This window comes from Mustela lutreola, chromosome 9 (assembly GCF_030435805.1).
Source record: "Mustela lutreola isolate mMusLut2 chromosome 9, mMusLut2.pri, whole genome shotgun sequence".
Lineage (NCBI taxonomy): Eukaryota > Metazoa > Chordata > Mammalia > Carnivora > Mustelidae > Mustela > Mustela lutreola.
Window position 1 is genome coordinate 133592454 of NC_081298.1, and position 8321 is coordinate 133600774.

Genomic DNA, 8321 nt, shown 5'->3' on the forward strand with positions numbered 1-8321 from the left:
CACATAGGGATTGCATGGTAGCTCTTCATACTCCTCCTTTTTCTCATATTTACTTTCTATAGTTCCTTTGTCCTTATATCTTTTTCATTTATTTCCACTTTTTTTGTTTTCTTTATGACACTGATTTGCTTTTAAATTCCTCACACAGATACAAAAATTACAAGCACTAATTGCAAAATAATTAAAAATAATTAAATAAAACAGCATGTTTTGTGTTGGAAATCTGAATTGTTTTACCGTATCTTATAACCAATTCTACAACATTAAAAAAAAATCTGTGTGTTGACAATGTAGCTGTTTTTCTGTCGTAATAAATTTCAGGATTAAGTTCTATTTTTCTTATTTATTTAATATCTGTGAACATTGATTTTAAATACTAGATATTAGAGTCCTTATAAAAGAAATATATATGTGATTATTAAAAAATGGATGTCTTGTGCTTGCTTCGGCAGCACATATACTAAAATGGGAATGATATAGAGATTAGTATGGCCGTCATGCAAAGATGACATGCAAATTTGTGAAGCAGTCCATATTTTAAAAAAAATGTATGCCCTGACTTATGAATCTTAAAGTGAAATTAAATTCTCCAAATGGCCTATGATAAATCATTAAGATAATCAAGGGGAACAATCTTAAGAAATGTATTATTGAAAATATATTCCCCAAAACACAATATACCATGTATGTTTGTCTTATTAATTTAAATATTATGACACACATTTCATTTTCCAGCTCTTAGTTTTATTTTTACTTATTTATTTATTTTTAATTTTTTATAAACATATAATATATTTTTATCCCCAGGGGTACAGGTCTGTGAATCACCAGGTTTACACACTTCATAGCACTCACCAAAGCACATACCCTCCCCCATGTCCATAACCCCACCCCCCTTCTCCAAGCCTCCTCCCCCCAGCAACCCTCAGTTTGTTTTGTAAGATTAAGAGTCACTTATGGTTTGTCTCCCTCCCAATCCCATCTTGTTTCATTTATTCTTTTCCTACCCACTTAAGCCCCCATGCTGCATCACCACTTCCTCATACCACGGAGATCATATGATAGTTGTCTTTCTCCGCTTGACTTATTTCGCTAAGAATGATACGCTCTAGTTCCATCCATGTTGTCGCAAATGGCAAGATTTCATTTCTTTTGATGGCTGCATAGTATGCCATTGTGTATATATACCACATCTTCTTTATCCATTCATCTGTTGATGGACATCTAGGTTCTTTCCACAGTTTGGCTATTGTGAACATTGCTGCTATAAACATTCGGGTGCACGTGCCCCATTGGATCACTACGTTTGTATCTTTAGGGTAAATACCCGGTAGTGCTATTGCTGGGTCATAGGGCAGTTCTATTTTCAACATTTTGAGGAACCTCCATGCTGTTTTCCAGAGTGGTTGCACCAGCTTGCATTCTCACCAACAGTGTAGGAGGGTTCCCCTTTCTCCGCATCCTCGCCAGCATCTGTCATTTCCTGACTTGTTAATTTTAGCCATTCTGACTGGTGTGAGGTGATATCTCATTGTGGTTTTGATTTGTATTTCCCTGATGCCGAGTGATATGGAGCACTTTTTCATGTGTCTGTTGGCCATCTGGGTGTCTTCTTTGCAGAAATGTCTGTTCATGGCCTCTGCCCATTTCTTGATTGGATTATTTGTTCTTTGGGTGTTGAGTTAGCTAAGTTCTTTATAGATTTTGGACACTAGTCCTTTATCTGATATGTTGTTTGCAAATATCTTCTCCCATTCTGTCAGTTTCTTTTGGTTTTGTTAACTGTTTCCTTTGCTGTGCAAAAGCTTTTGATCTTGATGAAATCCCAATAGTTCATTTTTGCCCTTGCTTCCCTTGCCTTTGGCGATGTTCCTAGGAAGATGTTGCTGCGGCTGAGGTCGAAGAGGTTGCTGCCTGTGTTCTCCTCAAGGATTTTGATGGAGTCCTTTCTCACATTGAGGTCCTTCATCCATTTTGAGTCTATTTTTGTGTGTGGTGTAAGGAAATGGTCCAATTTCATTTTTCTGCATGTGACTGTCCAATTTTCCCAACACCATTTATTGAAGAGGCTGTCTTTTTTCCATTGGACATTCTTTCCTGCTTTGTCGAAGATTAGTTGACCATAGAGTTGAGGGTCTATTTCTGGGCTCTCTATTCTGTTCCATTGATCTATGTGTCTGTTTTTGTGGCAGTACCATGCTGTCTTGATGATGACAGCTTTCTAATAGAGCTTGAAGTCTGGAATTGTGATGCCACCAACTTTGGCTTTCCTTTTCAATATCCCTTTGGCTATTCGAGGTCTTTTCTGGTTCCATATAAATTTTAGAATTATTTGTTTCATTTCTTTGAAAAAGATGAATGGTACTTTGATAGGAATTGCATTAAATGTGTAGATTGCTTTAGGCAGCATAGACATTTTCACAACATTTATTCTTCCAATCCAGGAGCATGGAACATTTTTCCATTTCTTTGTGTCTTCCTCAATTTCTTTCATGAGTACTTTATAGTTTTCTGAGTATAGATTCTTAGCCTCTTTGGTTAGGTTTATTCCTAGGTATCTTATGGTTTGGGGTGCAATTGTAAATGGGATGGACTCTTTAATTTCTCTTTCTTCTGTCTTGTTGTGGTGTAGAGAAATGCAACTGATTTTTGTGCATTGATTTTATATCCTGACACTTTACTGAATTCCTGTACAAGTTCTAGCAGTTTTGGAGTGGAGTTTTTGGGTTTTCCAAAAGTATCATATCATCTGCCAAGAGTGATAGTTTGACTTCTTCTTTGCCGATTTGGATGCCTTTAATTTCCTTTTGTTCTCTGATTGCTGAGGCTAGAACTTCTAGTACTATGTTGAATAGCAGTGGTGATAATGGACATCCCTGCCATGTTCCTGACCTTAGCAGAAAAACTTTAAGTTTTTCTCCATTGAGAATGACATTTGCAGTGGAATTTTCATAAATGGCTTTAATAATATTGAGGTATGTGCCCTCTATCCCTACACTTTGAAGAGTTTTGATCAGGAAGGGATGCAGTACTTGTCAAATGCTTTTTCAACATCTACTGAGAGTATCCTATGGTTCTTGTTCTTTCTTTTATTGATGTGTTGTATCACATTGATTGATTTGCGGATGTTGGACCAAACTTGCAGCCCTGGAATAAATCCCACTTGGTCGTGGTGAATAATCCTTTTAATGTACTGTTGAATCCTATTGGCTAGTATTTTGGTGAGAATTTTTGCATCTGTGTTCACCAAGGATATTGGTCTATAGCTCTCTTTTTTGATGGGATCCTTGTCTGGTTTTGGGATCAAGATGATGCTAGCCTAATAAAATGAGTTTGGAAGTTTTCCTTCCATTTCTATTTTTTGGAACAGTTTCAGGAGAATAGGAATTAGTTCTTCTTTAAATGTTTGGTAGAATTCCCCCGGGAAGCTGTCTGGCCCTGGGCTTTTTTTTGTTTGGAGATTTTTAATGACTGTTTCAATCTCCTTACTGGCTTTGGATGTTCAGGCTCACTATTTCTTCCTGGTTCAGTTGTGGTAGTTTATATGTTTCTAGGAATGCATGCATTTCTTCCAGATTGTCAAATTTGTTGGCGTAGAGTTGCTCATAGTATGTTCTATAATCGTTTGTATTTCTTTGGTGTTAGTTGTGATCTCTCCTCTTTCATTCATGATTTTATTTATTTGGGTCCTTTCTCTTTTCTTTTTGATAAGTCTAGCCAGGGCTTTATCAATTTTATTAATTCTTTCAAAGAACCAGCTCCTAGTTTCGTTGATTTGTTCTGTTGTGGGTTTTTTTTTTTTTTTTTTTTTTGGTTTCTATTTCATTGATTTCTGCTCTGATCTTTATGATTTCTCTTCTCCTGCTGGGCTTTGGGTTTCTTTCTTGTTCTTTCTCCAGCTCCTTTAGGTGTAGGGTTAGGTTGTGTACCTGAGACTTTTCTTGTTTCTTGAGAAAGCTTGTACCGCTATATATTTTCCTCTCAGGACTGCCTTTATTGTGTCCCACAGATTTTGAACCATTGTATGTTCATTATCATTTGTTTCCATGATTTTTCTCAATTCTTCTTTAATTTCCTGGTTGACCCATTCATTCTTTAGAAGGATACTGTTTAGTCTCCATGTATTTGCGTTCTTTCCAAACTTCCTCTTGTGGTTGAGTTCTAGCTTCAGAGTACTGTGGTCTGAAAATATGCAGGGAATGATCCCAATCTTTTGATACTGGTTGAGTCCTGATTTAGGACCGAGGATGTGATCTATTCTGGAGAATGTTCCATGTGCACTAGAGAAGAATGTCTATTCTCTTGCTTTGGGATGAAATGTTCTGAATATATCTGTGATGTCCATCTGGTCCAGTGTGTCATTTAAGGCCTTTATTTCCTTGTTGATCTTTTGCTTGGATGATCTGTCCATTTCAATGAGGGGAGTGTTAAAGTCCCCTTATATTATTGTATTACTGTTGATGTGTTTCTTTGATTTTGTTATTAATTGGTTTATATAGTTGGCTGCTCCCATGTTGGGGGAATAGATATTTAAAATTGTTAGATCTTCTTATTGGACAGACCCTTTGAGTATGATATAGTGTCCTTCCTCATCTCTTATTATAGTCTTTTGCTTAAAATCTAATTGATCTGATATAAGGATTCCTACTCCTGCTTTCTTCTGATGTCCATTAGCATGGTAAATTCTTTTCCACCCCCTCACTTTAAATCTGGAGGTGTCTTTGGGCTTAAAATGAGTTTCTTGTAGGCAACATATAGATGGGTTTTGTTTTTTTATCCATTCTGATACCCTGTGTCTTTTGATTGGGACATTTAGCCCATTAACATTCAGGGTAACTATTGAGAGATATGAATTTAGTGCCATTGTATTGCCTGTAAGGTGACTGTTACTGTATATTGTCTCTGTTCCTTTCTGATCTACCACTTGTAGGCTCTCTCTTTGCTTAGAGGACCCCTTTCAATATTTCCTGTAGAGCTGGTTTGGTGTTTTGCAAATTATTTCAGTTTTTGTTTGTCCTGGAAGCTTTTAATCTCTCCTTCTATTTTCAATGATAGCCTAGTTGGATATAGTATTCTTGGCTGCATGTTTTTCTCGTTTAGTGCTCTGAAAATATCATGCCAGCTCTTCTGGCCTACCAGGTCTCTGTGGATAAGTCTGCTGCCAATCTAATATTTTTACCATTGTATGTTACAGACTTCTTTTCCTGGGCTGCTTTCAGGATTTTCTATTTGTCACTAAGACTTGTAAATTTTACTATTAGGTGACGGGGTGTGGGCCTATTCTTATTGATTTTGAGGGGCATTCTCTGAACCTCCTGAATTTTGATGCTCGTTCCCTTTGCCATATTGGGGAAATTCTCTCCAATAATTCTCTCCAGTATACTTTCTGCTCCCCTCTCTCTTTCTTCTTCTGGAATCCCAATTATTCTGATGTTGTCTCGTCTTATGGTGTCACTTATCTCTCGAATTCTCCCCTCGTGGTCCAGTAGCTGTTTGTCCCTCTTTTGCTCAGCTTCTTTATTCTCTGTCATTTGGTCTTCTATATCGTTAATTCTTTCTTCTGCCTCATTTATCCTAGCAGTGAGAGCCTCCATTTTTGATTGCACCTCATTAATAGCTTTTTTGATTTCAACTTGGTTAGATTTTAGTTCTTTTATTTCTCCAGAAGGGGCTTTTATATCTCCTGAGAGGGTTTCTCTAATATTTTCCATGCCTTTTTCGAGCCCAGCTAGAACCTTGAGAATTGTCATTCTGAACTCTAGATCTGACATATTACCAATGTCTGTATTGATTAGGTCCCTAGCCTTCAGTACTGCCTCTTGTTCTTTTTTTTTGTGGTGAATTTTTCAGCCTTGTCATTTTATCCAGATAAGAGTATATGAAGGAGCATGTAAAAAGCTAAAAGGGTGGCAACAACCCCAGGAAAATATGTTTTAACCAAATTAGAAGAGATCCCAAATCGTGAGGGGGGAGAAAGGGGATAAAAGAGCTTCAGAAAGAAAGAAAGAAAGAAAAAAAAAAAAAGAAAAGAAAAGGAAAGAATTAAAAAAAGAAAATGAATAAAGAAAAGTATAAAAAAGAAAGAAATATATATATTAGATAAACTAGTTAAAAAACATTAAAAAAGAAAAGGGTAAAAGTTAAAAAAATTTAGCAGAAGAGAAAAAAATGAAAAAGAAAAAGAAATTAACTGCAAGACTAAAGAATCACAGGGAGAAAGCCATGAGTTCGGTGCTTTGCTTTCTCCTCCTCTGGAATTCTGCTGCTCTCCTTGGTGTTGAAACTGCACTCCTTGGTAGGTGAACTTGGTCTTGCCTGGATTTCTTGTTGATCTTCTGGGGGAGGGGCCTGTTGTAGTGATTCTCTAGTGTCTTTGCCCCAGGCGGAATTGCACCGCCCTCACCAGGGGCCGGGCTGAGTAATCCGCTCCGGTTTGCTTTCAGGAGCTTTTGTTCCCTGAGCACTTTCCATAGAGTTTTGGAGGTCGGGAATACAAATGGCAGCCTCCTGGTCTCCGGCCGGAGGAGCCTGATAGCCCGGGGCCCCACTCCTCAGTGCGCCCTCAGAGAACAGCGCCCAGTAACTCCTGTCTGGCTGATCTCTGGCCGCGCTCTGAGCTCACCGAGCCTGCAACCGGTTCAAGGTCACCCCGAGCTGCAAGCTCAGTGTTGGCTCTATCTCTGTAGCCAGCTTTCCCGTTCCAATACTCGCAAGCTCTGCGACACTCAGACACCCCCGATCCTTCTGTGACCCTGTGGGACCTGAGGCCACACTGACCCCGCGTGGGCTTTGCCCCAGTTTAGCCTCTGGAGTAATGTCCTTCAGTGGAACATGTGCTCCGTTGCTCTGCCGCTTGCCGGGAGCCAGCCCCTCCCCCCGGGGTCTATCTTCCCGTCGCTTTGGATTCACTTCTCTGCCATTCTCTGCCAGTCTTACCTTTCAGAGTGTGGTTGTTTTTTGTTTCTAGAATTGCTGTTCTTCTTTTCGATCTGCCGATGGATTTGCAGGTGTTTGCAATCTTTAGATAAGCTATCTAGCTGATCTCCTGCTAGCTGAAGTAGTCTCAGCCTGCTACTTCTCCGCCATCTTGACTCCTCCTCCCCAGCTCTTACTTTTATTAATACAGGATATGGCTGAGTGTTCCTTTTTTACAATTAAGTTTTTGGGTTATTAGATGACTAGTAGATGAATTCTTATATCTGAAAGATACCTCAAATATTTTCTGGGGTTTAATTTTCTAATTTTTGGATAAAGAGATTTAGGTTCAAGTCAATTTATTTAAAGTCATCATATAACAAATTAATAAGAGAGTCAAGATTGGAAAGTGAACTTCTCAGGGTATTTGTTCAATGTCATCTGGGGGGTTAGAAACCAGAAAGCCCTCCAAATAGGAGAAGTAGGCCCCAGCCCACATAGATTCAGATCAAGGCTCAGAACTTTAGGTTGGCCCACTCTGCTGGTCCCAGAAACTGGAGAGGGATTTAAAGAATTTCCAAGTAGGTACTCTAAGGAGAAGGGTCCTATAGAGTTGTGGGGCCAAGGCAGGGGTTCTGTTTGCATGGATTTAAAGACAATATTGCTCCCATGGCACTTGGAGAACCATATTTAAGCAAACAATGACACAGTTAATAAAAGCTTACACAAAGTGCAGTGGGAACTTGAAGAAAGAAACAGCTTATTTTGTCTGATAAAAGAATAGGAAGGCTTCTTGAATAGTGTATGATTTGAGGAGGGTCTTCAAAGATACGTAGGACTTTTTTAGGTTTTCCAATTAGAAAGATCACATCTGTGAAATTCTAGTTATGTTAATAGACTTTGTCTTAATCATTTGGACCACTACAACAAATTACCATAGACTGAGTGGCTTATAAACAAAAGAAATGTATTTCTCATAGTTGTAGAGTCTGGGAAGTCCAAGATCAAGCTATCAGTAGGTTTGGTATCTGGTGAGGTGACCCCAGTTCTTAGTTCATAGATAGCAGTCTTCTCACTATGTACTCACATGACAGAAAGATAAGGGAGCCCTCTGAGGTCTCCTTTACAAGGGAACTAATCCCATTCATGAAGGCTTTGCCCTCAGGACCTAATGACTTTCTCAAATCCCCATCACCAAATACCATTCCATGGGGGATTAGGGTTTAACATATATATTTTGGAGAGACACAAACATTCAATCCATAACTGAATGTTTGTTAGATTTGAGAAACAATGAAAATTAAATGTGGCAGGAATGTGCTTTGAGTCAGGGATTAGTAAATGAAGACAGATAGGTGAAAGATAAAGAATTCAATATTGGGAATGAATGTGCCTAGAGACAGGGG

At 38.6% G+C, this 8321-nt stretch overlaps 1 non-coding gene across 1 annotated transcript; it reads left to right on the forward strand.

The window, feature by feature from the left end:
- Window positions 1-436: 436 nt before the first annotated feature.
- LOC131808710 (U6 spliceosomal RNA) lies at window positions 437-540 on the forward strand. The gene has a single exon (XR_009344916.1). It is a non-coding gene; the product is annotated as a U6 spliceosomal RNA (small nuclear RNA).
- Window positions 541-8321: the final 7781 nt, after the last annotated feature.